Source organism: Bidens hawaiensis, unplaced genomic scaffold (genome assembly GCF_021521415.1).
Source record: "Bidens hawaiensis isolate Kalapana, Puna unplaced genomic scaffold, B.hawaiensis_p1.1 tig00016036_1, whole genome shotgun sequence".
Lineage (NCBI taxonomy): Eukaryota > Viridiplantae > Streptophyta > Magnoliopsida > Asterales > Asteraceae > Bidens > Bidens hawaiensis.
Window position 1 is genome coordinate 404,681 of NW_027492452.1, and position 7,339 is coordinate 412,019.

General features: G+C 35.6%; 1 long non-coding RNA gene and 1 pseudogene across 1 annotated transcript; both read left to right on the plus strand.

Moving 5' to 3' along the window:
• Window positions 1-276: 276 nt before the first annotated feature.
• Window positions 277-823, plus strand: LOC143550397 (uncharacterized). The gene is made up of 4 exons (XR_013138320.1): window positions 277-362; window positions 472-536; window positions 606-649; window positions 745-823. It is a non-coding gene; the product is annotated as an uncharacterized LOC143550397 (long non-coding RNA).
• A 1,675-nt stretch (window positions 824-2,498) lies between these two features.
• LOC143550398 (putative disease resistance RPP13-like protein 1) lies at window positions 2,499-6,485 on the plus strand (annotated as a pseudogene).
• The last annotated feature ends 854 nt before the right edge of the window (window positions 6,486-7,339 follow it).

Here is a 7,339-nt window from a genome sequence, read left to right on the forward strand (position 1 = left end):
ACTAGGTAATTTAATGAAATATATATATATATATATATTTATTTATTTATTTCATTATTCTTCTACTTATTTTAGTGATAATAAATAATAATGGTGGCACATGGTACACTAATTTGTATATGTTTTTGTCTTCTCGCCCTTTTTTACCACTGTGACTATCATAATCTTCATCTTGTTAATTAAATTATAAACAGAAGCATACACTCACAAGCACACACATAACAAATATTTAACTCCATTTCTTTATCCTTATTGGATATCTTTAAGGAACAATTTAGCTGCAAGTCATTCTGCATCGGTGCGCGGTACCATCTCTGCAAAGCCAACTGAAAGAAGTGGAGCAACAGCCTTTGCTATTTCTGGTTAGCTTCATATTTATGTATGCGCATGCTATTACCGTCATAACTGGCACAAGGTCAGTTATATATTCATATTTTAATGATTATTTGTGTAACTATATTAATAACACAGGAACTCCAGCCGACTGTACATCATTGGAAGTCTTCAAGACATTATTTCCTTCAGTCCCTGATTTGGTAGATTATTGAGCTTTCCTAGTTGCTTAAACAATTACTTAAAAAGTTACTGAGTTGTTTCGGTTACAGGTATTAAGTGGCATAAATTTAGGCAGCAACTGTGGTCTTCACATGTTAGTTCCACTTTCAAATATTTTTGTTACTTCATGATTTCATCACATGCATGTTACTAGCACTGCCTTTTCTAAATAGAGGTTCTCAAATGCAGTGTCTAGTCAGGGACGGTGGCTGGTGCTCGAGAGGCCTTTATCTATGGCGTACCATCGGTTTCAATATCATATGGTTGGTATGTAATATAATGTTAAGAAGTTTTATGTATTTACTATGAAACAAAGTGTGATCTTCTTTGTTGACTTGGGTTATTGACAGGAAAACTAAAAGCTATGTTTGTGTTTTGACCTTTTAAGTCACATTCAGTCTTATTTTGAAGCAGATACCATAAAAATGTTTAGTAATCAGTCTGTTACTCTTTATCACAAGCATTTTAGATTGATGTATATTGTTGGCTCAAGAGCTTGAAATGATATGCCTTTACTTTGCTCAAGAGATTGATGTATATGTAGTTGTTAATTGTTGGAGCTTAACTACATATATATGACTTTCTACTACAATTTGCATATGAATTAAGTGACAAGATCAACAAATCATGTTTTTTTACTACAACTTGCATATGAATTAAGTGACAAGATCAACAAATCATGTTTTGCTTCTTTTGCAGGTTTGTAAAAGAGTGGCAAACCCCATGTAATGGATAAACACTAATAAAATACTCAGGTCAATTAAGAGCTTTGGTTAGTAATTAATCACCCTTGCTAACTTGGTATAAGCGTCCGCCAAATACTTGATGATATTTACCTCCAACAAGTGGGGTTCCCTAGATCGCGATTATTTATGGACTAGGACGAGAACATTGTGTATTCTGAAATACAAGGTGGTGAAAGTGATGGCAAGCTCGCTCACGACAAGAATGGGGTTCATAAGGCATTGAATATATGGCTAGTTTGCATGACCATATAGATAATCAACTAGTTTCAAATGATTAAAAATAAAAGTGTACGGAAAGTATTAATTTGTATTTGGATTATAGTATGTTTTCATGTATTTTGAAGGATTTGTGTATAATTTGGATTTGGTTTGATGTTATGTATTTTCCCTTTATAATTATATTAGTCATTCATAGCTCTGACCAAACTGAAATCTTTCATTCAAAACAAAAATGTTAAGAGGGGTAAAATTGTCTTTCTGCACAATCATTCAGAGGTCCAAACCTAACAACACTAACCGGTTTAGCACTTACTGGTTTAGAGGTCCAAACCTCTTATTGATTCAGCACTTAATAGTTCAGCATTTGCCAAACAGCTCCTAAGCTTTCTAATCAAATATGGTATACAAGGATTTTAGAACTAACCGACCCTAACCCTAACCCGTTTGATCCGTTAACCAAACAAAAGCCCCTTTTACCACCTCTAGCATGGTACATTATAGAAAAACCATTTACATACCTCGGTGATACGGGTGATATATATACTTTAACTTAGCAGGTTTTAAGGTAAGTAAAGAAGGTTTAGCATAAAAAGAAACAGAGTCAAACATGCCAAAATTAAAATTGTTGAAATACTCAAAAGTTTTTTAATTAGACAGTAACACTAAACAGATCCCGCTAATGTGTACTTTTCTTTAGCAAAATAAATAAACATTCTAATTAAGTATATGTTGCAGTTTGAAGATTCAAAGTTCTACACTTTATATGCCATTATCAAGTGTTTAAAAGTATAATATATTGTAATCCCTTCTCCTCCCTCTGAATGTTTTTATTAATGTACATAATTCTTTTTTTCCAAATAGAAAACAACAATTGCTTCACAAAATCAAGACAACAACAGATAAAAAAATAATATAAAAACATGATATTAGATCACTATATCCTACTAATAATATGTGGTTGAGTGGAAGTCAGGAGTCAACTATTCCATTGCTTCATCAGTTTCTGTAAACCAACAACGAAAAATAAAAAGAAGCAATCTTTTTTTCCTTTCTGCAATGGCTGTTGCTGAGATCTTTCTCGCCCCGTTCATCACTGTTCTTTTTGATAAGCTGGCCTCTGCTGACTTGATCAGCCTTGCTCGATCCACCGGAATCTATTCTCGGATCAACATATGGAAGAAAACCCTGTCCCAGATCCAATCTGTGCTTGCTGATGCAGCCCAGAAACAAATAAGCGAAAAGTGTGTTCAATTATGGCTGCATGATCTACAGGATTTGGCCTACGACATAGATGATATACTCGATGATTTAGCGACTGAAGCTATGAGGCGCAAGTTGAATCAAGAAACTGTCACCAGTAAGGTATTGAAGATCATCCCAACATGTTGTATTGATTTGACTCCTTATAATGTTATGTATGGTCAAAAGATGAGTTTTAAGTTAGATCAGATTACAACCAGATTGCATAATCTTGCTGAGCAGAAAAATAGTTTGGGTTTGTCTGATAATGTTAAACAGTCAGTTAGAAAAACTAGAAGACTAGAGGAAACTTCACTAGTTGACGAGTCCAAAGTTGTGGGTCGTGATTGGGATAAACATGCATTGCTCGGGATGTTGTTAGGGGATGAAACATGTATGCAAAATGTCAGTGTGATATCCATTGTCGGTCTTGGAGGGATAGGCAAAACAACTCTTGCTCAAGTTTTGTACAATGAAAAGAAAGTGACGGATCACTTTGAACTCAGGGCATGGGTTTGTGTATCTGATGAGTTCAATGTGTTTAATATTAGCAACGCTATTTATCAAGCAGTAGTCGGGGAGAATCCAAATTTAGCTAATCTAAATCTTCTACAAGAGGCGCTTACACGAAAACTTTATAACAGAAGGTTCCTATTTGTTATAGATGATGTGTGGAATGAAAACTACAAGGAATGGCAACTCCTACAACGCCCTTTTTTCGTAGGGGGGAAGTGGAAGTAAAATTATAGTAATGACCAGGAAGTCCTCAGTGCATCGATCATGGACCCGGTTCATGCTTACACTTTAGATGTTTTATCACATGACGAAGCTCTATCTTTATTAGCTCAACACACATTCGCTGAACAAAACTTTGATAAGCATCCATCGCTTAAATTTCATGGTGAAGGTATCGTGAAGAAATGCGATGGATTGCCTTTGGCTTTGATAATGCTAGGAAGGGTGTTAAGAACAAAAAAGCATGATGAACCCTGGGAGGAGTTGTTGAACAACGAGGTATGGAGTTTACAGACCGAGAATGAGATTCTTCCGTCTCTAAGATTAAGCTATTATGATCTCCCGCCACATTTGAAACAAGTGTTTGCGTATTGCTCTTTATTTAGCAAGGACTACTTATTTGACAAAGACGAACTCGTGCTATTATGGATGGCAGAAGGGTTTTTATACGAGTCAAATGGAAATAAAACAATGGAACGTTTGGGTGATGAATATTTTGAAGAGTTGAAGTGTAGGTCTTTTTTCCAGCATTCAACTAGTGAGAAATCTCGGTATAAAATGCACGACCTGATAAATGACTTGGCTAAAAGTGTTGCAGAAGAGTTTTTCTTTCGGTTTGACGATAAGATGGAAGTTAATGATACAAATGAAGCTTTAGAGAAGTCCAGATATGTTTCGCTTACTCATGAAAAATATTATGGACTTTACCAAAAGTTCATGGCATGTCAAAGAGCTAGACAAATGCGCACTTTGTTATCAATGCCATTTTACATACCTAGTTTCTCATTTCTATTTTTATCGACAAAGGCTGTCAACGATTTACTACCACAATTACAATTCTTGAGGGTGATAAGCCTAACAAATTGTTCATTAAGAGAGATACCACAATCTGTCGGTAGTCTCAAGCATATCCGGTACCTCAATGTTTCTGGAACTTACATCACCTGTTTACCAGAGCAAGTTTGTGACCTTAATAATCTCCAAAGCTTATTGCTTTGTGGTTGTTTTCAGTTATCTAGCTTGCCTAAGAGTTTTGTAAAACTAATAAACCTGCGGAATTTGGACATCAGCGGTACTCCTTTGCTGAACAAGATACCCAAGGGGATTGGTAGGTTAACAAGTCTACAAACTTTATCCAAAGTCATTGTTGAGGGATTAGATGGGTTTAACATAACTGTACTCAAGGGCCTTTCACATCTTCGAGGCCGACTTTCCATCATTGGGCTACACAAAGTGATAAGTGCAATACATGCAAGGGAGGCCAACTTATGGCAAAAGATGGGTATCGATGATTTGGAGATGGAATGGAGTGATGTGTTTGATCATTCACGTAATGAGTTAACTGAATATGAAGTACTTGAAGCACTAAGACCACATAACAGATTGAGAAACTTGAAGATATGTTTCCACAAGGGAGCCAAATTTCCAAATTGGGTCGAGAATCCCACATGTGTTCGATTAACACAACTCACATTAGAAGGATGTAGAAATTGTAGTTATCTACCAACACTTGGACATCTAAGTTCACTTGAAAAGTTAACTGTCAAAAGCATGTATGGGGTGAAGACTCTCGGTCACGAGTTCCTTGGGCCTGTGAATTCTTACGGTGGTGCCGCATTTCCTTCACTTGAAGTTTTGGAATTTTATGATATGGAAGGTTGGGAAATATGGTCAAATAATTGTGGTGAAGGTAACTGGGTTGTTGAATCATTTCCTTGTTTTCGTGAAATTTCTATAGAGAATTGTCCAAAACTAGCAACAGTTTCTATTGGATTAATACCTTCACTTCGGGTTTTAAACATCCAAGGATGTTGTGAACCTGTGTTTAGTAGTATGGTTCGCATGTCTTCATCAATTCTTAGTTTGAAAATGGGTTATATTAATGGACTTACAAGATTAAACGGAGAAATTTTACAACACCTTGGAACAACTGAATATATATGCATTAGATGGTGTAATGAATTGCGATACTTATGGGAGTTAGAAACACAAGGTTCTAACATTCTTATCAGTTTGGAGATTCTAAAAATAGAATCTTGTGAAAATCTAGTGTCACTTGGAAATAAAGAAGTTAACTTGGAATCGATTAAAAAAGTAAGTTTTCGCAGTTGTCACAGATTTGAGAGTTACATTTGCCCAAAAAGTATTAGGAAGTTGGTGATTTTCGATTGTCCTTCTATTACATCCTTGGCCTACCAAACAGCAGGTGCAATCCCATCCTCCATGAAGATTCTTGACATTTGCGGCTGTGATAACCTGGAGGAGAGTTGGCTTTCCCGTAACTTCTTGTCAACACTTTTCATTTGTAGATTATCGAATTTGAGGTCATTCCCTGAAGGATGCTTAGCTCATCTCACAAATTTAACCATTTCACATTGTGACGTTATAGAATCCATTCACGTGGAAGCCTTCGGTTATCTTCCGCTCCTTCGCATTAGAGCTCTTCATATCTTTGGTTGCAAGAATCTAAAGGCATTTCCTTATGAACAGTTGCAAAGTGCCACATCTTTGGAAGTGCTAACCATAAGAAACTGTCCAGTTTTAGACTGCTCTTTTCCTTGTGGTTTATGGCCTCCTAATCTAATTGCACTAACTATAGGAGGATTAACGAAGCCTATCTCAAAGTGGGGGCTTCAAAATTTCCCAACATCACTTGTTAGACTACACTTACATGGAGAAAATTCAGGAGTGGTTTCATTTGCTCAAGGTCTTTTGTTCTTCCATCAACTCTAAATTTACAACAAATCCGTGGTTTTATGGATTTAGAATCAGTTTCCGAGGGCCTACAACACCTCACCTGCATCAAACAACTTCATATTGCGTCTTGCCCAAAGCTTAAAGATCTACCAGAGGCATTGCTTCCATTGTTGTCAAGTTTGAGTGTGAAGTATTGTTGGAAGTTGCAAAAAAAGTGTAGTAGAAATGGGAGCTACCGGTCCATCATCTCACAAATCCCTTTCCTTGATGTATGATTTGTAACCGCTAAGCCATTTCCCCATGTAGAGTGACCTCTTTGTCTCTATATATATTCGTATTTCTAAGATATTCAATAATAGATGTTTTCAGAGAAAAACTAAATTGAATGTTAAACTGTAATTTTAAAAGGGAAAATTGTAAGGACAACTACCTCATATTCACAAATGCTTTAAAAATGTAGCGCAAGGCAAACATGTATTTCGAACATGCCCAATCCTAAAAGAACTTATAAATGTAAGTTACAGCATGTGTGCGTTGTTTTAGTTTGCTGCTATTTGTTCAATAAAAGTTTCTTCCAGAATTAATAATGTATGAGTTTGTTGTCTAATTTATTGTTGTAGTTTGCTTCTATATCCCTGCTATTGTCTGCTTAAATGTCTAATTTATTGCGCTACTTAAATATTTGGAGTGTCATGTCATGCTCAAATATGTCATGATTGTAATGTTGTTATCAAAGAATTAGCGATACTTGAGCCACCCCTTATCTGTGATGCACTAGTGCGTATCTAATTAAACCGTCATATCTTGTTAGATATGTGTAGTTGTGTATAGTATTCGTGAAATCTAGATAAATGATTACCTATTTTGAGTGGAGATGTGATCATGACTATTTTTTCTTAAGACGAATAAATATTATTAGATAAATAAAGCGCTGCTGATAAAGAGCTAGAACAAACAAATACATGACTAGCTAAAAGAAACTTAGCTGAAACTAAAGTTACACCAAGTCGATCATATTCCAGGGATGAATTCTTGATCTTGATTATTATCCAAAGAAATGTGTTCGCCTTAATATCTTTCAGAACTATTGACCTCATTTTCGAGTTACTGTTGAAGATTTTATCATTCCATTTTCATAAAATCAAATT